Source organism: Lissotriton vulgaris, chromosome 4_1 (genome assembly GCF_964263255.1).
Source record: "Lissotriton vulgaris chromosome 4_1, aLisVul1.2, whole genome shotgun sequence".
Classification (NCBI taxonomy): Eukaryota; Metazoa; Chordata; class Amphibia; order Caudata; family Salamandridae; genus Lissotriton; species Lissotriton vulgaris.
This window is the reverse complement of record NC_141691.1, coordinates 1,121,023,922-1,121,050,674: the sequence shown is the minus strand read 5'-3', so window position 1 is coordinate 1,121,050,674 and position 26,753 is coordinate 1,121,023,922. Positions and strand designations below refer to the sequence as shown.

General features: G+C 41.5%; 1 protein-coding gene across 3 annotated transcripts in view; it reads left to right on the top strand.

The window, feature by feature from the left end:
- Nucleotides 1-26,753, top strand: part of LOC147722961 (uncharacterized) — a 426,371-nt gene that overhangs the window by 137,152 nt on the left and 262,466 nt on the right. For all 3 annotated transcript variants that reach the window (XM_086965353.1, XM_086965352.1, XM_086965354.1), the window contains exon 2: nucleotides 8,091-8,131. The gene's annotated coding sequence lies outside the window, so the exon portion shown is untranslated. The remainder of the gene's footprint in view (nucleotides 1-8,090; nucleotides 8,132-26,753) is intronic.

Genomic DNA, 26,753 nt, shown 5'->3' with positions numbered 1-26,753 from the left:
CAGAAGGGATTCTTTCCAATGCCATAGGTCTCGCATTTAATTGCGACACCTATTGTGTTGCAAATATTTTTTAAACACACTTGCAGTGCTCACTCTCATTTAAAGCAGCAGTCTGCTTGCCACAGACCTTTCCAAGCAGACATTCACATAATGGACTCAAAAGCCATCTGTGTGACGCAAAAATAAAAACATTCCCACCAGCAAACACATGCCACACAGGTCTGCTGAACCCCTTAACGTGGCTATTTCTTGTTTATTAAAGAACTCAAGATGTCCCGTGCTCCATGGGAGGACATAGTCCATTTATGTTTGTTCCTTTGCCCTTATGGTACTTTAGTTTTGAAAAGACTCGTCCATACTAGACAGTGACATTTTGGGAAAATTTGGAAGGGTTCGTGCCCCAGCTCCATTTCTCCGCCCACCGTAGCTGCTGTATGTACCAAAAGGTAACATGGAATAAAACAGACATTGCGCCTTACTACGCACATGTAATTGTCCATCTATCTTTTATTAAGCACTGAAACGCAGTATTTGAATTAATTCACAAGCCTACATGTTTGCTTAAAATCTGAACTTCTACGTATTTACATATGGTTTGAATGCTGCTAAATTTGAAAATTCAAATCTGTAAAACCGAGACCTCATTTGCTGTTTTTCATGTGGAGGTTCCACCCAAATCAGCCGGGATTCTGATTCTGGAATTCAAAGTTTCGGGGCACCTGTAGATCGGTAATTTGTGGAAAATCCACTTGATGAACTGGAATGATGTATTCCATCCAGGTGCAGGGAAGCATCTGGGCTATAGACAATAAACTATATGTGTCAGGCAGAAAACAACAGGTGGGCAGTTCTAGTGGTTGATGAAAAATATGTGACCAGATTAGAAACCATTAGACCATTTCCCACTCCCTCAAAATTAAAAAATACGATACAACTAGAACTAGCAGAATTTCACAGCCGTCAGTTGGCCTTCTGGATGTCTTACTTTGAAAACCTACCTTGACTGTTTAGCTAATATCGATTTACAACCAGTGTCTTCCAGTTTCACTTTTCCCGTTATCTGTATGGAATGGCTGGTTGTCTCAGTACACAGTGCTTAATTTGGTAAACAATAGGTGCCGGAGCCAAAGGTTTTGCTTAGAAACCTGCCGCCTGTCAGTGGTACGAATATCGGTGGCCGGATACCAAGACAGTGCAGCCTTGATTCCACCTTATATCTCTCATCTAGCACCTGTGCCTTGCGCCACATGTTCACAGGCACAGACGTTTTTATCTCAGCATTTCAGTATAAATCCAAACACTCATATGCCAACAACTGAATCTAGTAGAAATAGGCTGGTAGGGCTGGGGAAGGTTCAGTCTCTCATCGGAAGGTGACTGTGAAAGGGGGGCCTAGAGTGTTTTACAGCATGGCACGCCACGCTTGTAGTGGCAGCCGTGCCTTTTCTATACGTGTTCAAAACACGGCCACATTTTTTTTTTGTACTATTTATTTATTTTAATTGCCCCATTCTGCCGTGCTGACACTATATTGTATCATGACACGCTGCATGATACGTTGAATAATGTCTTGAAACAATTCTGCAATGGATGAGGCACCAAAAATAATTTGTTTTTTGTATTGAAACAGACCAACATGTGTAGAAAAGGTTTTAATGTACCTGCAATCTTCTTTGAGTTTCAATGGATGATAACATTTTTTTAAATCAAGGAAAGAGGAGACCTTTGCACCATTTACTTGCGTTATCATGTTAACAGTATGTGGACCTGGATGTCGTTCTCGTTCAATAACCTTGTTTGCCTGACACATGTCAATGCATATGCATACTGCTCCTTCACTGTTTTTTTAGGCACCTCTACTATGTGAGAAACCAATGGTGTTGGACCAGCAGAACATTTATTAATATTATGCTTAATCAATGATTCAAGCCCTTTTTCAAAAGCTTCTTGCAAATGAAAAGCAATTTTTCTATGTCTTTAAGCAGAACAGATGTCCTCATTAATATGCATTTTTACTTTCATAGTCTTAAACTTTGCCAAATCATGAAATAAGGAAGAGAGCTGACTTAATATTTCGAGGTGAGCATTCATGTTGTAATTCACTGAATTCAGTCCCATGTCAGCAGCTGGGCTGAAACTGAGTAGGCAGGTACTTGACGCCATGCCTTGAAGCACATGGTTGGGTGCTTAATCCTTTGTTTTCTTGTGTTTCAATGTTGATAGGAATAAACCTTGACTTATTAAGGGCATCGATGTGGCCAATGTATACGCTTTGGCTTTCAATGGCATACTTTGCAGCAGTAGAGATAATTCATTATATTTCTCATCAGGCATAATGTTTATTGATGCACCACTGTCGACGATGAAAAGTACTGAACAACCATTTTTTTTCAGTGTAATGTTCGGCCAACGTTTGAATGATTTAGGTGTTTTCGCACACCGATCTTTCCTTGACTGACATTTTATTTCACAAGCGGCAAAATCAACCTGCACATGCTTTTCAGAGGTAAACTTCGACATGGCACATTCATGTTTTTTCACTCTCAGTTGATACTGATATAGAAGAACTGTTTTTATGATGATTTAGATGATGATCAATTTCATTCAGTGTTGATTTGTCTTAGCTTATGTCGCAGCATAGCCTTATTGGTGTGCATCAAACATTGTTTCTGGAATGTTCTCGCAGTCATTTTGGCTTTGCACCATCACACACTTGCTTTTTCTTTCTCAACCATCACAACATTGTTCTGCTTACCACAGCTTTTACATATCTGTCCAAAGTGGGACATTTATCTATGTATGGAAGCCAAAATCCACATGTAAAATACAACTTCTTTTTACATGTTGACAAACCTTTGTGTACTTCGGCCTTTTGACTTGGCTTGATCTTTACACTCGTGATGGGTTCATACTGGCCACCTCCAGCCTCCATGTCAGCAGCTTGTCTATCAGCACGCTCTTCGGCTCTGGCAGCCACTAACACTCCTCCAGACTAAGGGTTTCTCTCAGCATTCGTCTTCTAAATGACTCTGACAAGTATCCGTCAATAACTCTTAGACACATAGCTTTTTCATCATTAAATTCATTGAACTTACAGCGTCTGATGAGTGTGTCCAGTCTCTCCACAAGTTCATCAGTGATTTTACTAACTTTCCGATGTTCTTGGTTGAAGATGTATTGTTCGTAATCAACATTGGTCATTGGATTAAATTTGAGATTCAACACTTCTTTAACCACATGGCTGCTAAGGCAATTCCCCGCCGGTGCTGGAACTTGAAATAGTCCATTATTCATGACGAGCTCACCTTGTCATGAGCACAGCTCCAGTGTGCTGCATGACGAGCTGAGCTCGTCATGAGCACCGAAGGGGTTAATCTGACAATATGTGACTTCTTCATCTGTTTGAAGCATTTTCTTTACAACTTCTTTTACGCCATCGCCAGCAAGAGTTTTGAGAAATTTGATAATCTTTTTGTTATCCGTCTCTTCAAGTTCATCAAGGAAATCCTCAAAGGTGTCCATCCAAGCAGTCATCTATCGCCAATATTCAACATTTTTATGGTATTGAACAGTGGTTTCAGAGAAGCGGCAGCATTGTAGCTATTTCTGGGAGGGGCTGACTTTGAGGGTGGAACTCTCTCTCCCTTGAGTGTTCATCTTGAACCCGTTCACGTAAGCCACCTCTGAGGCCTTGAGATGTGCTTGCCTCTGGATCATCCTTGATAGCTTTTGGAAAGACGGCATCAGTCTTTGCCTCCATTCTCTCAGCCTTACAGAGTTCCAAAGATATCTTTGGTCGCTTCAGATTGTCACCAGCTTGATAAGCACAACCGCTGCACTTTGCCTTGGCTGCGGTGCCTGGTGCTAAGGCATACACGTCACTTTACTTGGGTTCCTGTGAGTAAATAACTTTATTTTTGGGCATCTCTTTGCGCAATCTTTGTCTTCAGAGCTTTCGAACTGTAACATCTTGCAATTTGTAACGATCAATAGTTGCTCTTTGAAAACTTGTTTGTATCAGCCATCAGCGTTACTACTACGGATTCCATATGACTGTATCTTGCATAGCAGCGCAGTATCTTTATGTACAATCTGACCAGCAGATGTTCGGTCTCCAATATGTAGATTTCTTTGCAATGTTTTAGTTGTTTTTAACTTCTGTACAGCGGCTAGAGTTGTGCTTTGACTCCACATGCATTAAGCATTGGTTCCTTACTTCGCCTGCCACACATGTGGCATATACAAGCAGTTTGCTTGGACCACACCAAACCCTCTGGGAGAGCACTGTCAATCTTTGGATTTCTTATCCCCTAATTCACTACCAGTTTTAGCATCCTTCGCAGCAAGGGTACCCTCCAATGACTTCGCCACACACGGAGCTTAGTATTATACGTCTTTATTCGTCTACATGTAACTGCGAACTTAACATTTTAAACCAGTCTTCATTACATTCTGCTCTAACACTTATGTCACAGTTCTGCAGAGTCTATCAGGAGCCAAAAGGGTACCATCTTTTCTAATTGGCAAGACACTCCACTTCTAAATTGTGTGAAAGGCTTACTGAGGTTTTAGTAACTCAGTTACAGATGTTCACTTGGATATCCAGTCATTCACACTGCTTACTCTCCTAATTTCACATTCACTGGTCTTGATTTGAGTTCAGTTGTTGAGCCTTCACAACCAAATAGGATATGTGGTGTACCATTTTGCAACTGAGATACAAGCCCTCTTGGAACTCGGGTCCTCTCTACATTCCTAAGCTATTAATTGCACTTTTTTCTCGCCTGTTTTTCTTCTTCTTATCTGATTCCTCACCTCCTGTTTGGAGCAGCTGAACTTTAGGAATGCTTTGCTAGCACTTTGGGACTCAGTCCCTTGATTACATAATGGTCGTTAAGTTATGTCTAATTTCCTTACCTCCCAGGTCCAAGAAACAAATTGTGTGATATGTCTTTCAGTAGTTCGGCAGCTTTGTTCAGTCTGCTGACTGTCTAGTGGCATTTCAGCTGGGGCTTTGCTCAGCCTTATGACATTAATTCTTATCTGGATGTTAGAAGGAAATCTTTTACTAGTGGCAGAGCTGCAGCCCTCATCATGGGTGATCTCCTTCTGACCGCTGGTATTAGGGCTGTTCACTTGATTGGAATTATTCTTTACCCAGGCACTCTCACAACCTTTTTGTAACTCATAAGTTGGCCCTGTGACCTGCAGAGATCTCCATAGGGGTCAACTTTCTTGCTAGTTATTTTCACTGAACATGGCCGGCCCCTGCTTAGAATTATCTAATCATTAGAGTTTGTTTATTTACAGGAGAATATTTTGATTTATTTTTGGCAAATACTAATTAAGAATCCAAAAGTTATTACATTAAAATAAATCAAAAAAATAGTTCTAATAGTATAATCTGTACCATACACTCATAAGAGGGGACCTGCTGGATTGCTACAACACCCTTTGGCAAGTACAACTGATGCTTCACCCATAGTGGCTTCTTGAAGAGGTGTACACAGCAGCATACACGCTGTCATTGTGTATTACAACTAGGTCTCACCTACAGACATCTTGGAACTGTCTGTGCTTGAAGACCTATTGTGGGCAATGCCAACTCTTAAAGTGGGCTTTGAGACAGCCAGTTGGTTATCTTTGGTTTGCTTTCTTTTCAATCTCATTTGCTTGCTTCTTATTTAATGGCTTGCCTTTCTCTTCTTGTGTTTGTCCATCCTTTTGATTGGATGATTTATCTCCTTCTATGACTTACATCAGGAAACTATGTTTTTCTTTTAGCACTCCCTGGCAATGCATGTGTTGTCTTCCTCTACACCTATGTGCTGCTTCCACCTCAAATCCTCACTCCTACGCTCCCCACCTCTCCCAAATCGTCCCCAAAGGTACAGGAAGAGCTATATTTTTGCTGGGGTTTGACTAAAGAGCAAACTTTAACAGGTTAGCTTTGTTTTATCTACTGCGTTCCACATTAGCATGAAAGCCCAGGTCTTGTAATTAGAAGGCAGTATTTATGGTGCTGGGGAAGAGATGGCCTGGTTAGAGGCAGAAGGTGTACACTGTGGGACAAAAAGAGAGAAGTATGTTCGCAGAGGCACATAAATCTGCGTCCTGCACTGCTGCAAACAACAAGATGGCAGGAACATTTGAGTCTTATCAAAAGTAAAATGGGCCTTGGCAAATGTTTTCCTTTAAATTCTGACACGCCCGTACTCACTGCTTCTGACAGCTGCTATGTTCTGTTAAGTACCTATAACCAGTCCTTTATGTTGTTTCTTATTTGAATTTTGTGCAACAAGCTTTTACATTTTTTTCTAGTTTCCTGAATGAAAAAGTATTTGAAAAAAGAAACCATGGCCTTTACAAACATTTAAAATACTGAATTCAGGGTACAGTATCGAGATACCTTAAGTAAAGCATGCTTTTCCCCTTCAGTAGTTTGAGTTGTTTTTTACAAAGCATTACAAACAAGCTTTGGCAAAGCCACTATCTTGGTACTCTCATAACAAAAGGCGGGCTCTATTGGCTTTGCCAATGCTCTACCCCCCGCAATTCATTGCTAGTGTCAACCTGAGGTCAATCAATTCTTAGGAAATTATCATCTCAGATCAAAGATTATAATTTTCTTCTGGAGTTTTTGCCCCAGTAAATCTTTTTTAAGCTCAAAGATGTACAACCTCCTCTTTCTATGGTTGAACTTATTTTCAGTGTCGTTTTTCTAATAGAACAGAGTTCCCTCTTTTTATACTTGGGCTAAAGCCTCTCTTGACATATTTTCCCTACAAAAGGAACTTTTCAATTGCAGAAAAGGTAGTACGTCTCTTGGAGTAAAGGTGCAACATTTACTATACAAAACGTATATTACACAGTTGTATCACAAAAGTATTTAATTTGATGTACGGGTTCATACATTTGCATGCTATGCTCTGATAATTCAGTTCATCCACGCACGACCCAGAACATGTGTGTTTCCTATTCTCAAGGCAGCGTTCATGGATTCTCTTATGGTATGGCCTGCAATTCTCCTGGGCATGGACCCCTAGTTCCTAGATTACAGACGGGTGTATGGAAGAGTCAGTGGCAACATACTAGGTTACCCTCGCCAGTCAGACTGTCAATTACCAGTCTAATTTCCTCAAATCGTGTGCGCCAAGATATCCTGAGTACATGTGGTGACACTTTATTGACCTTTATTTACAGTGTGTATCTATGCAAGAGATGTATTACCAACTCACCAATGTTGATCTTTTTATTGAGGTCAGTTCAGATGCATAGGTAAGCCTCTTGCGCAGGGAGGACAGGTTTCACTTGCTATGGTGTATGAATCAGCAGTACATCTAGAGCACAAATTTCAACAACAACTTTTCTGTACTTTAGATATTACATTGAGCATTTCCACCAATGGTGACCGATATATAAATATGTTTATTTGTTATTTATATTGTACACATAAATCCCCCCAGTTCAAAAAATGTACTTATTGATTAAGAAGCCGACTTCTGCAGCTGCTCCCTTGAATGTTACAGGGTTATTAGCAATGATCTCTATTACCGGAAGTGATATAAACTAAGCGCATGTTCTTGGGTAATTTTCTATGGAAATATTTCAAACAAAATATTTTAATGGCCTGGTAAAATAAAGGTGCTAAATGTTCGACCTTTACAACTTAACTAAGGCCCATAGATCTTCACTGTCAGATTTCCATTAACACTCCCAGAGTTAAACTTGAGTTTAGAGATGAAAAAAGTGCAGAGGGCTTCATTCCAACATGAAAGATGCGTCCCGCATTGAGCTACAAGATGTTCTTCCATGCCACATTTTAAAGGATGTGACTATATACAATGCATCTGGAGAGGCTAGGTGGATAGAGATAGTGGGGGTTGTTTATAGGTAGCGACCCTTGAGGGGACTCCTTTCCATGTCAGTGGTAATTCTGAAAATCTGGCATGGATTTGGCCTTCTTGGGTGAATATTGGACACAATGGTTCAACAGTCAGAAGCAAAATGATTGGAACACTGTTCTTGTTTGTATGTACTGTTTGGGTTTCTGTCTTCTTTTCATTGTTGTACTGTTTGCTTTCTTCTAGATTAGAAGCTGACCAGAACTTGGGGTAACATCGTGAATAGGGTAAGCACATATCTTTCAGTGAAATAAAAAAAAAATCATAATGCTGCTACTACAATTCTGTTAGATGCTTTGCTCTAATTAGACATTTCAAGTTTGCGCATAGGTGAGCATATGCATATGTTAAGTATTTGATTGCCATTTTTCATATGCATTAAATGGAAATCTCCATCTCTGAATCAATTAGTATCCTTTTATTTCTTATACAGTCACGCAACTTTTAGTACAAGATAGTGTCTATTGAAAATGTAAACAGAAATGCCAGAAGGTGTTCTACTACAATAAGCTGTGTTTCTATTGATGCCACTGTTTTGGCTACCAACATATAGTCAAGGTAGATAAGACTAATAAATCTGTACCTAATAAATACATTTAACTTTACGATATGTAGGTTAGCCATATTGTTCAGTCAATATGTATACTGGGTGATATTACTGACCTCAACATTGTTACATATAATTCTGCAAGCGCCTCTTTTGCACCAGTTATTCTAATAACTTGGAATGTCACAGCTGTAGCTAAGTGCCAGTGGAGTGTAGGTTTAAATCACTTTGCTAAAACTTAATGTAGAATTAAGACATGGGATTACTTCCACATTCTCAGTAAAAATGGATGTCACATGTTGTGAGGTATTTTACTGGCTTTTATTTGTGTTCATAGATGTTTAATTATATAACATCAAATAAGTCACAATTGTGATAAGATTTCCTATAAACCTCCACCTCACTAGGATGATTGTAAGGCTAGGGTCCATAATCTCCAGAATTCTTCTACATCTGGCAAAAAAGGCTAAGAGTCTTGTAGACGTGGTTTTGCAGCATGAATCTTTTCTGGATTCACAGGCTGTGCATTATTCCACCATCTAGTGTTTGGGTCCGGAATTACTGTATTTGTATTTTTATGTTTTTCGTGGTTGGTGGGCGTCGACATACCACCATTTGGTGTCCTTCTGTGATGCTGACAGGCTTCCTCTGGAAGCTCTCACCTTTGGTCGCCATCTTCAGATTTTTTTTTTCGGCCATTGGGTCTAGATCGTTATGGAAGGAGCTCCAAGGATTTGGAGAGAAGAATCCATGAAAGTTTAAGAAATTAGTTCTACAGGTCAGCGATACCTACATTCGATGTTCTGGTCATCGATTCCAACACATACCGCTGTACCTAGAAACAGGCACGTTTCCTCCTTCTTACTGTGCCTTAAAGTGCTATTGTGTCCTAGCAGATACAGGGTTGGCGACTCGGCACCTTGATGACAGAATACTTCCTCCCAGAATTCAGAAATCTGTTTCCTGAAGGATGTTAGTTTAGTGCATTCATAAAGCATATGAATCAGATGCGCCGGGCCTATTCCACATCTAGGACACTTATCATTGTTTCTTTTACCCCAAGCAAACAGTTTTGCTCGTGTATAGTATAGGTTATATACCGTTTTATATATTTGGGCCTTTAGGTTGGAAGCTAAAAGAAGCTTGGATGTAAGCAAAAAGACCATGTCGATATCGACATCGGGTTTATTGAGTTTGCTTGCCCAGGCGGTTTCTGACTGGTCTAAATCATCCTTCTGTGCATCCAATAGTACCTCATATTGCGTCCCTATCCTAGTTGAATGTTTGCCTAAGAGGTCAAGTAGGGGAATGTTAGACAGAGGAATGTCTATACTTTTTTGGCTAAGAGTAGTATTTACTTGTATAAATTTAAACTCATCAGTATTTGGAATGGCGAAATTATCTTGGAGATTTAAAAACCTGCGATCAGGATCTCCATCAAGGAAATCTCCGACCGTTAGGAGCCCCAGATTTTCCCATCTTTTTGCAATGTCATCATTTATTTGTCTGGACAATAAAAAAAAAATGCCAGAGTGGTGTATATTTGTTAACTATTGGGATAGTGAGATGTTTAACAGCTTTCTTCAATAACTTCCAGGCACTACTAATGATCTTAAACGTGACCTTCTTATAATAAGAAGGTTCTATCTGTCTTAGCAATAGCCCTTTTGCTTTAGCACCAACCGCCAGCTCATAAATCGAGGGAATCACATTATCGTCTGAAGTAGCGCTCATTGACTACGTTAAAGAGGGGTGTCATTTGCTGAAGGAGAGCGGCCCATAGGTAATACATTATGTTGGGAATACCGAGTCCACCCCTGTGTTGTGGTAAAGAAAGATATTTCATAGATTTCCTTATTTTCCCATAGTTCCACATACATTTTGATAGTAGTGAATCTAAGACTTTGATCGGTTTAACCTGTACTATTAAGGGAATAGCCCTAAATAAATATAGGACCCTGGGAAGGACATTCATTTTTTAAAACTTCCCTCTGCCGATGATTGAAAGATGAAGACTCTTAACTCTCATTAGATCTTTCTTTACAGCCTTCAATAGGGGTTCATAATTTAAATCAATAATCTCTTGGACTCTTGGGGATATATGTACCCCGAGATAGACAGCACTATCTACCTTCCTAGAATCATTAAAGTCGATATTATCAGTACAAATAATTAGCGTTTTCTCTCGATTGAGAGAGTGGCCCGAAATTTGTCCAAAAGCTCGGGTAATGCATTCAATGCTTGCTATTGCCTCGGAGGGGTTAGGTGTTACGACCGCCATGCCATCAGCAAACGCCAGTATGTTTGTTTCGTGAATGCCAACAGTGATGGGTTTAATTGCCACGCTCGATAGTAACTTCAAAATCAAAGGGTTAATATACATAGCAAACAAAATCGGGGAGCAAGGGCATCCCTGCCTTGTCCCCCTTAAGATGTTGAATGAACTAGATTCTATACCCATCACTTGTACCTTGGCTTTTGGATCTTGATACATTGCCTGGATAGAACTAGCAAAACCTGCTCCAAAGTTGTTATGCTCTAGTATTGTCCAAAGATATTTCCAAGAAACTCGGTCGAAAGCTTTCTCGGCATCGAGGAGGATCATAGACATTCCCTCCCCAGTCACAGCCATGATATCAAACAGCGATATGACCCTGCAGGTGTGATCTGTAGTACCCTTGTGCGGGATAAACCAGTGCTGCCATGGGGATACTAGATGTTCTATGATCCTCCTGAGCCGATTGGCTAAGATTTTCGCATAAAGCTTCGAATCCGAGCTTATTAGAGAAATTGGTCGGTATGAAGACGGTAATTCGGGGGGCTTTCCCTTTTTGGTGAAAAATAATTATATTTGTATCTTTCCAGGATTCTGGTGGAGTACCAGACACCTGGATCCCTACGAATAAATCTAATAGGTAAGGTGTAATATATTCTCCCAAGATTTTATAGAGCTTTAATGGGAGCTTGTCGGGGCCAGTGGCTTTGCCTGAGACAAGGTCAGACAACGCCAGTTGAAGTTCACTAGATGTGATATCCTTCTCTAGTTCATCTCTGGTGTCATCATCCAAGGTTTATTTTGTACCTATCTCAGTTAGCCATATTTTCAGCACTTCTTCAATTTCAGCTTGATCTAGGGCATCCTCGTCTTGATAACGTTTCTCATAATAGCATCTGAAAGCCTCCAAAATATCACCTGGTGCTGTGTATACCTTGCCCTCTGCTTCAATACTGACAATGTTATTAAGAGACTCAGTCTGGCGAGTACGTAGAGCTAGCTGTTTTCCCACTCTCTCCCCATCTTCATATATTTTATTGCGATTTGTTTGAAAAATCTCAGCTGCCTTCTGATTAATTCTATTGTTTAATTCAGTTTTAAGAATTCGCATTCTACGTAGCGAGGCTCCCCTATCTTCACCTGGCATTACTATAACAGAATGCTCCTCCTCTGCTTTGGCTTGTTCTTTCATCCGATGATGATTGATTTTATCTAATTCTTTCTTCAGCTTGGCCACAAAACTGATGGTCTCCCCCCTTAGGGCAGCTTTAAAACAATCCCATACCGTGCCCCTGGATGCACTGTGCGATTGCAGTCAAAAAATCCTTGTGTCCAGGACTTTATATATTCTATATAGTCTTTGTTTGCTAGTAGTTTCCTATCAAATGACCAATTATATCGGGGCCTGTTTACGTTAACAACATTAACTATAAGGACTAGCATGTTGTGATCAGAAATTGTCTTGGGACATTTATGAATTTCTGCATCAGCCGAATAGTCTCTTGCTGTCCAAATATAATCGATCCGCACATATTTATTATGGGGATATGAGAAATAGGTGTAAACAGGATCAAATTGGTACTTAGAGTCCCATATATCTATTAGATCCAGACTCTCTTTAATTTGTTAAATGGCCTTAGATACTCTTGGTTTCTGCCCCGTGTATCCAAAAGTATCCTGTTTTTGCCCCCTCCCCATGGGCCCCAATGAAATATTAAAGTCTCCGCAAAATATAAGTGACTTGGACCAGGAGGCTAGTTCTAGCTCTAATTCCTCAAAGATATACGGGTCATTCTAATTGGAGGCATAGACTGAGCAGATTGTGATATAGGGTTCAAGTTCGATAATAACCCATCTTCCAAGAGGATCTACTATCTTACGGTTTAGCTGACCCAGATAGGATTTTGCTAGTATAGCTACCCCACGGATTCTAGATGTCTGAGTTTTAACCGCAAGTAGATTATACCCGGGGATTTTTAACAACTCTTTCAGCCCAGGGAAGTTGAGTCTCCTGAAGGCATAGTATATTGTATGCCCTTGTCTAATTATTTCTTGTAAACCGGCCCTCTTGCCTCTGTCGTTAAGTCCTGCCACGTTCCATGAGCATATTTTCAATCTCCCCATATTCTTTGTTGACTAATTACTTGACACATTAAATATATATTTCTCTTTTTACCCAAAAACATTCCAATGACTTGCGTGATGAATGTGCGTAGGAAGCTGATTTTTTTACCCCTGCTTTCCCCCCCTCCCCTTGAAGAACACCCCCCTCCCTCCTCCCCCCTCCCAGAAAATCCAGAGTGAGGCGTGTAGACTCTATAAGAGTCTATTTGATGAATGTGCAAGGCCAAAACCAGTGCTAGACTATGTATATACAATAAGATTAACTTTACAGATTACGCAGCCTAAGAAACGTTTTCACCGCTTATATTCCCGCCAACTTTCGTATATATATATATATTTTTTACCTTTTTAATAGAAACACCTTTAAGAAGCTTTGATCACCTTTAACCACTTTATGTTGTCCTCTTATCATGCTTCTCCTGCTTATTAAATTGCAAGACTCAACCAAAAAAAAAGACTTAGTGATACCTAATAAATCACATTTTGCTAAGGCAATATTAGCTAATAATATTTTCTAATACCTATATGCCTGTGCAGTATACCTATAATTAATTACTCTTAAAGTTATAACCTGCTTGATTGCATCTTGTTTCTTACACCTCCTTTACTCCCTACCCCTTAGTGAAGACCATCTAAGTATTCCTTTGCCTTGATTTCGGATGAAAAAAATTTGGTTACACCCCCACATATTACTTTCAGGCGAGCAGGATTGTTCAAGTATGCTTGTGCGTTCTTCTCTTGGAAGGGTTTGATCATCTGCCGGAGCCGCCACCTCCTTTCAACAGTTGCATGGCAGAAGTCGGGGCGAACAAAGTACGAGATTGCACCTCTAACACGCTTTGCCTCTGGTCTGGCTTTCTCTGCAATCGCTTGTCTAAGCAGGAAGTTGCCGAAGTAGACTAGGATGGCTCGTGGATACCCCCCTGGTTTCGCCGGATGTCTTAAGGTAAGAGGGACACGGTGGGCGTGTTGAATTTCTAGCTCCCAATTCCAGGTAGAAAGTTCTGGGAGCGAGTCCCAAAAAAGTTGTATCACAAAGGAGCGAACGTCTTCTCCTTCCATTGCCTCTGGTATACCCAAAACGCGCAGATTTTTTTTGCGGAGGCGGTTTTAAAAATCCTCCAATTTCCACCTAACATCAGATAATTCAGCCTCATGCGATTCGGCCAGCTCATGGTTAGCCGCAATTTCTGTTTCGTTAGAGACAATCCAAGACTCAAGTTCCACCATTCGCTCGCCAAAGGTGCCTACCGTTCTAGACAGCTTGCGTACAACCCATTGAACGTTACGAAGGGCGGCCTGGGCTTTCCGCCCATCTTGAGAGGTCTCTTCACGGTGTGCTGCTATAGCGCGGAGAACCGTTTCAAGGACCGTATCCAATGTAGCCGTAGCAGGGGTCATGCCTTCAGGCCCCTCCAGTTGATGTGACTGCTGTAAGGAGTTCGTCGAACCAGGGGGGGGCAGTAAGCTGCGTTGTAGGGGTATAATTCCATGCTAAGTCACTTGCGCCATGATGCCCTTTTTTTTCCCTCACTACTGTCTTTTGAGCTCCGCGGCATGGGTCGTCTTCCCTTCCTTCTGTTGAAATAGAGCATGTCTCGTCAGACCATTCTAGTTCGTCTGAGAATGAAAAAAAGTCACTAGGATCTTTATCTTTATCCTGTTCTGCATCATGAGGCAAGTTGGCCAGCTCTGCTGACGTATACATCGGGTTTCCCATACCCGTCGGATATTCATTAACAGTTTTAGGTAGTTCACCGCCCGCTCCTGTCAGACCACGGACCCCCGTCAGACTGTCCGCATCTATATTTGGGTTCACCCTAGCGGTTTCCCCCATCATAGCGCTGCCATCGGCACCCCCTATAACCACCGGGACATAGGTGCTATTAGTGTCTGCCAGCTGAGATGTCAGAGTGAGGGGGGCCTCAGTATCTCTCAGGGCCAACATGCAGGTATTAGATGTATTAGGTGTATTGGGGTTGGAGTTAGGTGGGATCCGCACTTACTTTGTTGCGGTTATCCTTTCCAGGAGCATCACAGCGATCAGACGGACTAGCAGCTGATTTTCCTTGAGGTTGGTTAGGTGTTTCAGCAGGTTTGCTCTTCCCGCTCTGACCCGGAAGGAGTTTAGCCATCGTTTTGCAGAGGAGAACGACCACCGACGGGCCGGTTGTGCTCCCCCTCCTCAATGATGCAGCTCCCTGCTTCAAAGTCTTGACTCCGGGAACGGCGCCTTGATTTACTGCCCCTCCGCTGTCCTGTCTGTCGGGATCTGTGCCATCGCGTTGGGCCAACCTCGCTGCTGCTCTGGCCTTGGCAGCGGCCGCTGCCGCATTCTTCGGGGCCATAGTTACTCCAGCGCTGTAAGCCTCGGAGTCTCCGTCGCGGCCCTCCTGCCCGGCTTTCCCGGCTCTCACGAAGAGGTATGTTTGGCTCACGCCTTCACACTGCAAGCACTGTGTGATCTCCTTAATGTCTTTCTGGTAGTCGTGGCATAGATAACGAATCACCGCCAAACCAATCAGGGACCCTATTATCCCAATGCGATTTCTGATCGGCGTCTTTGCTTCCAATACGGTCTTCTCCGCCACGGATGCTGCGATAAGTGTTTCCTTTAGCCTATCATATCCACGTTGGCAATAGTTTGTCAGGGTTGGAAGGATATTACATTATCCTTAATGGCTGCGATGTCTGTAGCTGTATGACTCCAGCACTAGTTCGTCCGCACTACGGTCTCACTCGACCTCCATCTTGCCCCGATTCCCGGACCAAGGGAGTTCCAACCCTTACTTTATTTAGAGTTCCTTTATTGGCCTTGTACCTGATCTGTAACAGCTATGCTACATTGCCAGGCATATGTTATGTTATATGTTCTTATAAAGCACATGGCTGCCCCAGCAATGGGGCGTCCCAGTGCTAAAACTAACAGGAGCAGTCAGGGGAGAAAGTTAAACTAGAGGTTGGAGAAAAGCTGCGTCTTCATCCTTTTCATGAAAGCCGAATGGTCTTGCGTGTCCCGGGCAGCAAAAGGAATGGAGTTCCAAAAGGCGGGTGTGATTGCCCTAAAAGAGCGCCCCCCCTGCTCTTATCCTGCACACCCGTGGGACACAGGCAAAATGCAGGTCCTCGGAGCACATATCTCGAGCCATAACATACAGCAAGCACAACTTGTTCAGAATTCAAGATCTTATGTGTAATACATAGTGTCTTAAAGTAGACTCTCTGTTCTATCGGCAGTCAGTGGAGCCGGTGAAGAAGGTCTGAGGCATGGTAATGCTTAGGTAGTGCAAAAAGCATACGGGCAGCCACGTTCTGCGCCTGTTGAAGTCTTTTGGATACAGCTTTATTCAAACCGAGTAGTAGCCCATTATCTAGTTGAGACTGCCTGGTGGATTGGACGATCATCTGTCTGGTGGGTGCATCAAAGAGTCCCAGAATGGGTTTCAAGCCACTCAGAAGACCAAATAGGTGCCAGCCTCTTTCTTGGCTTGGCCCTCAAATGAGAGGGAGCTTTCCATCAAAACTCCTAGGTTCTTAACCACGGTTTTTGGTTGGGAGGTTCCCAGGGCCAAAGGTCGCCCCATATATGAGTATATCGGCCCACCAGAAGCACCTCTGAATTTAATTGCAAGTAGTTATCAGCCATCCAGTCAGAGATGGCCATAAGATCGTCTTGAAGTTTCGCTTGATCTTGCTTAGACTTGTTGTAAGATGTGAACACCAGTTGGGTATCATTGGCGTATGATACCATGGTAATGTTCCAGGGTGTGGCCAGATGGGCCAGGAGGTGGACGTAAATATTAAATAAAGTGGGGCTCAGGGCAGATCCCTGTGGATCACCACAGCCGAAAGGATGGACGCTGGAGGTAAAAGGAGGAGCAGAGACCTGGAAGGACCTATTAGTCAGGAAGGACGGAAACCAGGCCAGGGCATTGCCCTTGACCCCGTTCTCCTCTAACTGATATAACAGATTCCTATGGGAGACCGTGTCAAAGGCCGCACTAAGATCTAACAGGATCAATGCTGATGTTCTGCCCTCATCCAAGGCAGACCGTACCTGCTCTGTAACTGCAAGTAGTGCAGATTCAGTGCTATGTCTGGGCCGGAAGCCATTTTGTGACATATCTAAAATTGATTCACATGTGATTATTAATTAAAGTTATTTATTTATTAGGGCTTTTGAATAGTAATAAAGAAACTTTCAACTGGCAAATTAGCTTAGCTTGTGGACGTTTGCTTGTGGCACCTCAATGGGTTTGGATGGCTACTGACATTTACTGACTGACCAGTGTTTTTTGTCCATTGTTGACTGAGCTCCACAGCTTTCTACATGTTGCTAAAAGAGGCTTATGTAGTACAAGTGACTTTGAATTATTTCATTCAATGAAAAGAATAAACGGCTAACTATTTTAATGATTTTACAAATTATATTTGTTTGTGCAAGTTGGTGCACTGTGTCACCAGGGCAGAGTAGAAGAACCACATTTTCAAAGAAATGGCACAGTTCTGCTCCCTCTATGCCCTGGCTAGCGCCAACGCAGGTACCCCTGCCCCCTAGTGCAATGGGGTCTGCATTATGGTCAGGATGATGAGGATAGTTTTGTACCGTTTGAGGCTTTTTCCTCCATGTATGTGCGCAGCACAATGCAGCATACGTGGAAACAGGAAATAATAAAAAGGTATTTCTCTACTTCATACACCAGCCTCAGGTAGGCATCTGATTTTCATGCAAGCCCATGTCTACAAGTTTTTGTAGATATTATTTTGCGTCAAAAACAATGGGTGGATGCATGGGAATGCCCATGCACCACCCATGGAATGCCTCCCTGGTGCAAAGTAATGCAAGGCAGCTCAATGCACTGCATGAATGAATTTTTTACAAAGCAACACAAATCAGCATTTGCATTGCTTTGTACAATCCCTGCAAATATTTAGCATTGGGCATACATGAAAAAAGTCATGCAAACACAAAATCTTTCTCAGTCCAGCCCTTATTTATGTAAGTAAACCATTTAAACACTGGGGCAGTTTTTAGTTTTAATAGACAAACTGTGTAGGTGCACAGTCAAACAACACTAAAAACATGCTCATTGCGTAGGCCATCACAATTCTGGTGTTCTAGTGGATAGAGCCATTTCGTCTTCCCCTGAGGGGTGTAACGTTGTCCTCTACACTATGAATATTTCTGCCCCGGGGGGGGGGTTAGGGAGGGGGTGGTTGGCCTATTTTTCAGGGGGGGGGGTGACGCCCCCAAAAAGACAACTAAAGCCACCACAAGACAATAATAGCCACCATGGTAGATATATGCCCCCAGGAGTGGACGGTCTTGTTCCAGGGGGGCTGACCTCCTCAAAAAGATAATCCCAGGTGTATAGTGGTTCCTGTTTATGGATTGTGGTGCGTCCGCGATCCTTGAGCAGAAAACTGTTTGAGGGAGGCATTGCTGGAAAGGGGAGATTCTCCTCAGAAAATATATGCATTCTCATAGAGTACTTAATGAAAAAGAAATAAACAGTCCTCTAAAAGTGAGCAGTAAAAGGCTACAAATCAGCCAGTCAAAAGAATGGCAAAGACGCTGTGCTCCAGGGGATGGACACACATAAATAGAGGTAGGCAAGCCATTAAATAAGATGCAAGCAAACGAAAGTAATGATAAAACCAGCTAATGGTAAGCAACAGGTAGCCCTTAAGTTCACTGTAAGTTTTTAGTGTAGTCCGCAAAAGGCTTTCACGTACAGACATCTAAAAGCTAATCGGCAGGTGAGACCTAAAAAGGAAGAACTCCAGGGATGTTCTATGTGTACCCTTACAACTTTTATAGATTTAAAATTGTTTTAATTTTTAAAAGTTCCAGACATATACCTGGGTAAATTCTGACTTCCATAGTTTCTGTAGCATACGCCTGATAGCCCCAGACTACATTTGTAGATATATGTGTTCCTTTATTGGGATGCGAAGCAAGCATAAAAGATACAGTACATCATATAATAAATAAGCAAACCATTCATGCTGATACACAGTCAAATTTAAAACAATACAAATGAATAAAATCGAGCAGCACAAAATCAATCAATTCTAGATGTCTAGATCTATAAGCGGCCCGTTAGAAATGTAACACTGCACAGAGTGTGAAAGGGTTGGGTAACAACTGTAAATGCAGGAGGACCACTTTAGCATGCCAAAATTTCAAGCTTTTTAACAAGGGGTGGAGGAAACATTTTCTGGGGAATGAAAATTATTTACACAATAGTATGAAATGTAACCTGTCCTGAGGAGATTGAAGATCATAGCCATAAGGACCTTGTTGATCTCTTTGAGTTGAGGCCAAAAAGTATGGTTCAATGACCGGGACCGATTTTAACATTGCATATGCCCTAACTGAGGGTTTGCTGAGCTCAAGATTTTCACGGTTCACAGTTAAAAATGTATGGCAAAGGTCTTTTATGGTTTTAACGTCCACCTTACGTAAAGTGTCATGTGCAAAAAAAATATCTGGCCTGCCTATAGCTTGAAAAGACTCCTTTACGTAATGTATCCAGGGTATTATGTTACCATGCCCCAAATTCAAACAACCCGATACAATCATGTAATTTGAATTCTTATGATCGGAAGTCCAAGTCTTTATACAGCACACTAAGGGTTTGATTGCCACTTGGTCCGCCAGGAAACCAACCCCTAGCTCTTTATGAACGGACCAAACTGGCATACCTTGAGGGACTCAAAAGATCTGGCACAGGAATTTATTTTCCGCCACCTGTAACCTGTGTGGGGGCACATACGCCCAAATTTCATTACCATATGCCACTCTTGAGATACTTTTGGACTTATACAGTTTTAAAACTATCTTTGGGGCCCATGAACCCAATTTACTTGCAAAACTAGTGATGGCTCTCGGAGATTTGTTCAGCTCTTTCTACTTCCCTTCTACGAGGGCTGCCCACTGTAGTTTGTCGTCGAATAACACTCCCAAGTAGGAAAAGGCCGGGACCTTTCCAAGGATATGATTACCAACTTTAAAGCTTTTTGACCAGAACCCCCCTGGGCTCACCACTAGTACATAAGACTTGGTATAATTAACCGACAGGTCCAGCCTGTCCATAAATGCAAAAAAATGTCTATTAAGACCATATGGGCCATGAGCACCACGGTGCCATGTTTAAATATCGAAAGCAAAAATATAGTCAACAAAAATATATGATGTAAAAATATTGATTACAAAAATATCGACTCCCTATACTTAAACAGGTAAGTACAATAATATCGACTCAAAAATATCGATGTAAAAATACAGATGTAAAAAATATCGACTTTGAAAAAAAAAACTTAAATTAAATTAATTCAATAATATTATTATTTTTAACAAATTAAATTAAATTTAATATATAATTTAACTAATTATAACAACTAAACTTAATTTAATAAATATAAACATAAAAAAGTGTACATATATTTACTTAAATACATTTTATTAACTATTATCTTTATTTAATTTATATACTTTATTAATTATATAAACATAAAATAAAAACAGATATAAATAATTTAAAATAAAATGTTCTATATTTAATTAACACATTAAACTATTAAAAAAAATAATACATACATTTAATAACAAAATAAAAACATTGGTAGTTAAAACATTGGATGCGGGAGGGTAAAAATTACTATTCCCACTCCAGTGAGTGCAACAGTAGGGAAAGCGCTGGATAGCGAAGGGGTAACATGTACTATTCCCACTCCAGTGAGTGCAACGGTAGGGAAAACGCTGGATAGCATAGGGGTAAAAATTATTATTCCCACTCCAGAGTGCAACAGTAGGGAAAGCGCTGGATAGCGGAGGGGTAAAAATTACTATTCCCACTCCAGTGAGTGCAACAGTAGGGAAAGCACTGGATAGCGGAGGGGTAAAAAATACTATTCCCACTCCAGTGAGTTCAACAGTAGGGAAAGCGCTGGATAGCGGAGGGGTAAAAATTACTATTCCCACTCCAGAGTGCAACAGTAGGGAAAGCGCTGGATAGCGGAGTGGTACAAATTACTATTCCCACTCCAGTGAGTGCAACAGTAGGGAAAGCGCTGGATAGCGGAGGGGTAAAAATTACTATTCCCACTCCAGTGGGTGCAACAGTAGGGAAAGTGCAGGATCCCAAAACAATAAAAAAACAAAACTATCAACATTTTTATTAAATGTAATTTCCAATTTTAACATAGTTAATATATAAATGTAAATATATTATTATTAACAAACATAATTAAAAAATAATTAATTACACATTATTTAGCACTATAATATCCACAACACACACCTAAAATTAATTACAAAATTACATTTAATATTTACTAATTAAAATTAATTACTTACCAACTTTCACATCATTTACACATATAAACACCACAACACACACCTAAAATTAATTCCACAATTAATAATTACCAAATAATTAATGGTAATTAATTTTAAAATATGTAATAATTAATCAATACAAAAATAATTACTTACCACCCATCACACCATTTACACATATAAACACAACACACCTAAAATTAATTAAACAATTAACATAATTATTAATTGACTAATTGAAATTAATTAACAACTAAGTATTAAACGATTATTAATTAATAAATTAACACATTAATCAATTAATTTTATATAATTAAATTACTTCCCACCCTATTCCCACAACCCGCTACGGAACTAATAACACAAAATTAAACTTAAAATACATTAATAACTAGAAAAATTCTAAAACATATAATAACATGACAAACAATTCTTATTAAAACACTAAAATACATAACATTATTAATAAATCGATATTTTTGTCAACTATATTTTTGTAAACAATATTTATTACAACTATATTTTTGTAATCGATATTTCTTACCTGTCAGTCAATATTCTTGTCATCTATATTTTTGTTGTTGATCTTTCTTCCAAGTGATATTTCTGCTGGGATATTAATGTCCCACGATATTTCTCCGTCGATATTCCTGCTCTGCACCGAGCACCGCATCGTCCGCATAGAGTAGGCATGGCAAAACCCTCCTACCTACTCTAGGGGAGTCTGACTGGAGGGCCAAGAGTGCCTCCTCAAGGCCGTTAATGTAAACAGAAAATAAAAAAGGAGCTAAGATGCACGCGTGGCGCACCCCTGTGTACAATTAAAATGATTGGTAAGATCTCCCTCGTCTGAGAAACTCACTGCCGCCGATGTATGGGCATGAAGTGATATAAGTAGATGTACAATACAGGAATCCACTCCCAATGAGATTAAAATGTCCCACAACTTAGACCGGTTTACCCGGTCAAATGCGGACGTAAGGTTCATGAAGGACAAATACATGGCACCCGATTGGGCCACAGTATACTTGGAAATCAGAAGGTAAAGATTGAGGCATTGATTCGATGTTGATAAGCCTTCACGAAAACCATATTGGACTTCCGATAAATTATGGTTATCTATGGCCCACAAAGACAGTCTAGATAAAAGTACCCGACCCAGGACCTTAACTACAGCATCAATAAGGGAGATTGGATGGTAGGATTGTGGCTTATCCTTATTTCTTTTTTTGAAAATTGGCACTATAGTGGCGGTGGACCAGGAGGGCAAAGTCCCCTTCAAGGCTACCGCGTTTAGGACTTGGGTTAATAGGGGAGCCCAGACCTCAGGGTTGTAATGAAAGAGATCCAGGGGAATACCATCAGGGCCAGGGGCCATGTTTGAAGCCAGAAGCTCGATGCTTAAAGTTACCTCCTCCAAAGAAAAGCTAATGGGAAGAACCGCCACACAAAGGGGAATATCTGCACTACACTCACCAGAACAGACTACACTGTAGACTTTTTCATAATTGGACATCCATTGGTCTGGTGTAATGTGGTGTCATACTATCTGTGTTATTGATTCAGCGAAACAGGGACTATTAATAATTTCCCAAAATTGGGAAGAATCCCTTGGTTCTCCTGCTTTAGCTAAGTCCTCCCATGCCTGCTGTTGGAGATGACGCCTGCACTCTCTTATCGATTCTTTGTAAAGAAGTCGACACAGACATTCTAGCTTTCACCCGTAGCGCCTGTTTCAGGGCTGACCTGCGGGGCTAATTCCCCTGCTGTGCTGGGGGGAGGGGGGAGGGGGTGGGGGGGGGGTGCAGCGCCATGGGGCTCATGACTTACTCGGCTCGTCATGCAGCACGGTGGCGCTGTGCTCATGACGAGCTGAGCTCGTCATGACCATGTCTGTTCCTATGGAACGCCCAGCGCAGCAGGGGAATTATCCCCGCATGGGCACGGCGCAACGGTCATGACGAGCTGACCTCATCATGAGCACAGCGCAACCGTGCCTCATGACGAGCTGAGCTCGTCACGAGTACGGAACTGGTTAAAGCATGCGAGGACGTATGGTCAAACCATGAGGGGGCAGCCTGAGCCCACCCCCAGCCTGACCCCTCCCCAGACCAGAAACTCTCTGGGCAACGGAGGAGAACGAGGGCCACCCTCAAAGATGCTGTCACAAATATAAAATTTATAGTGTTTGCAGTGCCCTTACCTTTATAGGACAGGAGCAATTGAGAAATAGGCCCTGGGTGCCAAAGGTCTAAGGTATTCACCAAATTGTGAGTGAGTAACAAGTTATTTAAAACCTTCCCTTCCAGTGTGTGTTCCATTTGAAGATCCTCCAAAAGTAAAACACACAAGGTGATGGACGGAATGTTGCACATTGGCAAAACATTCACCCCCAGTCACAGATATTGGTTTAATCCATCGTTATTTTGCTCACCACGCCACCCCAGTTCAGACATGGCCATATGCAAATCAGTCTTGACCCTGTGCCTCATGGAAACAGTCCAGCCCGTACTGCCAAGCCATGTCTTCCCTGGACCGGAATCAAGCAGCCTAGGACTGGTTTCTGGCTATCAGCTGTCATCAGCCAGGATAGCTGGACTCCAGAGGCGTAGTGAGCACAGGACCCACGTCTGGGCCTACCCTTCCCACACAGGGCGAACAGCAAAACACACAAGGTGATGGACGGAATGTTACTCCAGAATTAGGCATGGCTGGGCAATCAGCTGATTCTTCACAAGAGATGGACACAAATGACTGTTGAAGTCACCCGCTAAAATAAAATTCATATGCCCAGAACCATCCTCCTTTAGGTCATCTATCGCACAGTTTGATGGATTAAGATTGAATGGACCCCCTCGCCCCTCTTAGCATTATACAAATTAATAATCACAAAAGTGAGTGCTCTCCCCATATGCAATTCTATGCCCTGGAATACCTGCACATTCCATTTTAAAATCTTTAAATCCTTACATAATCCCAGAGCCACAAATATAATAAGACCTCCGCTGGCTCATCCCATTGTTGAATTTGATGTTGGACAAAAGATGGTCTTTTACCCCTCCAGAAAGAAAATATTCTTAGTCTCTCAAGTCTGCTGTAAACATATAATTATATATGATCTAACATACAATAACCAACTGTCATCAATGAACTTAGAAGACAGCCCAGCCACATTCCAGGATACAAGACTAAAATCTCTGCCGGTAGTGTGGTTAACAATAACCGGTGAGGGGGATGTGAAGGATTGTAACTGGGGCCTCACTTGAGACGTATGACTAATCACAGGGAACACATGGGGTGATGGATCTACCATAATCTCTTTAGGGCTTGATGTTAATAAGGAGCAAACTTCCTCTACCCTCTGTCTCGAGGAGTCAGTCTGCAGAGGAAGGGGGGGCAAAAGAGTTTGCAAGGGGCAACAATCATCCCATACGTCCCTCAACAAGCCCCCCCCCCCCTCGTGGGCAATCGTTACCAGACGCTCCCATGCCCAGCTTAATTGACTTTAAGCCTAATGTCCATAGAGCCAGATGCAATGGCTTGAACAAAATACTAGGTGCACTATGACAGGACTGCCATGTGTGTCAATGAGAGCGTGGTCTTTGGGGAATTATGAACATGTGTGCATATGAGTGGGATATATCTAAGGGTGACGGAGAGACTGTCATATGTGCTAGTGACACAGGACATACCTTTGTCCATATGTGGCCCCTGTACATGTATAACACAAATGGCAGAAATTTAAAGTGCAGAAAAATGTTCGGAATATGGGATATATTTTGCACTTTAAATTTCTCCAACTTAAAATGATGGCTGTATTTTTCAGTTATAAATATGGTACTGTATTAAAAAAAATGTAACTGAAGAGTTACCTTTTTGTATATGGATTCCACAAGACTAATTATTAAAATGTTCTCCCGTTTCCTCATGTCACATTTACAAACACCAAGCATCTTGCTCTGTCGCGTGTAGAAATGGTGCCATATTTATAACAGAGAAGTACATTTGTTTAAATGGTAGACATTTTGTAGTAAACCTATACTCCTCGCAACATGGCCTTCTTCATCAGATTTTAATTGAACAAACATAAAACATTAAGGCGTATTTGACTTAATTGTAAGTGGAGAAAGACATTAATACTTTGAGGCTGATTTGGATGTCGGTCGGAAAGCCTCTGACTGCAGGTCGGAGGCTTTCCGATCGACATACGCGTTTTGAATTCCGACCGCCGTATTATGAATACGGCAGTCGGAATTCAAACCAGCCAGTCATTCCAGCTGGATTCTGATGGGCTTAAGGAGCCTGTCAGCCAGTCGGAGACTGGACTGTAAGCCCTATGTATGGCGGTTCTGCCATAGGGATTATGATGACGGTTTCCAACCAGCTTTCCATGCCGGGCTTTCCGACATGGGAAGCCCGTCGGAAAGCGACATTGGGGGCCCCTAGTAGGGAGTATGCGACCGCACCATCTGTGGTTACGCTCGCATTGTAATTGCGGTGCCGGGACTGCTGACTGGAGGTCGGTCGGTTCTGAGACGGCGACGGTATCAGCCTGATAATAATAATGTAAATAAACTTAGCCTTCGCTTAATGTTAAAAGAAAATTATGACCCTGTGCTTGTTTAAAAACGAACTCATAGCTGCCAGCTACTTTAAAGGTGTGTGGGAGCAACTGGTAGCTTGCGATTGACTGGTTCTAGACACCTGAAATAGAATATTCATAACACCAGCAAAAGCAATGCAAGCTTTTCTTGTCCATGCACATGTCGAGTTCTTATGTTAGATGACCTAAGACTAGGATAAGCAGTATGAGAAAGCTGCAAAAAGAGCTAAAGGAATGCTGGGGTGCAAAGTGATAGATAATAAAACCATTGGAAAAGGGAGGTGTACCACAACAGTAGCGTGTATACTTCATGAGTGAGACATCATGTAGAATACTGTGTTTATTTTTCATTATCCCACCTGGACTAATTGTAGCACTTTTAGGTGCAATATTTGTTGTTGTATAGGAGGTCTTATTTAAAGTATTGTGTCTAGTTCTGGAGGCCACCTCTTGGGTTCTATGTCTGTTTCTGAAGACAGTATCTAGAGATGTTCAGTTTTGAAGTTCATCACTGGCATATTGTGTCATATTCTGTGGACCACCTCTGACATGATTTGCCCAATTCTGGAGAATATATTTGGAATGATATCTCCTTTTCTGGAGGCCACATCTAGAGTGTTGGATCTATCCATGTTGCCCTAACCTGTAATACTGTGTCCACTTTCTGGTGACACAGACTGAAGCGCTAATGCTCATGAGGATTTAAGGTGTGATGAGAAAAAGAGATCCAAACATATGAAATAGTATTCTTACAAAAGAGATGTAGTCTTATAATAAAATCACACATATTGTTAGTGTTTTGGCATTGTGTGTAGCAGCTTTTGTATAGGTCCAAGCCAGCCTCCAATGTACCAGCTTAACTATTGTAGGTATTGACTAGAAAAAATCTCTTGCCAACTGCTAATCTGGATGAAGATTGTTCCAAATGGTTCAACGCGAGGCTGCCTGTTTCATAA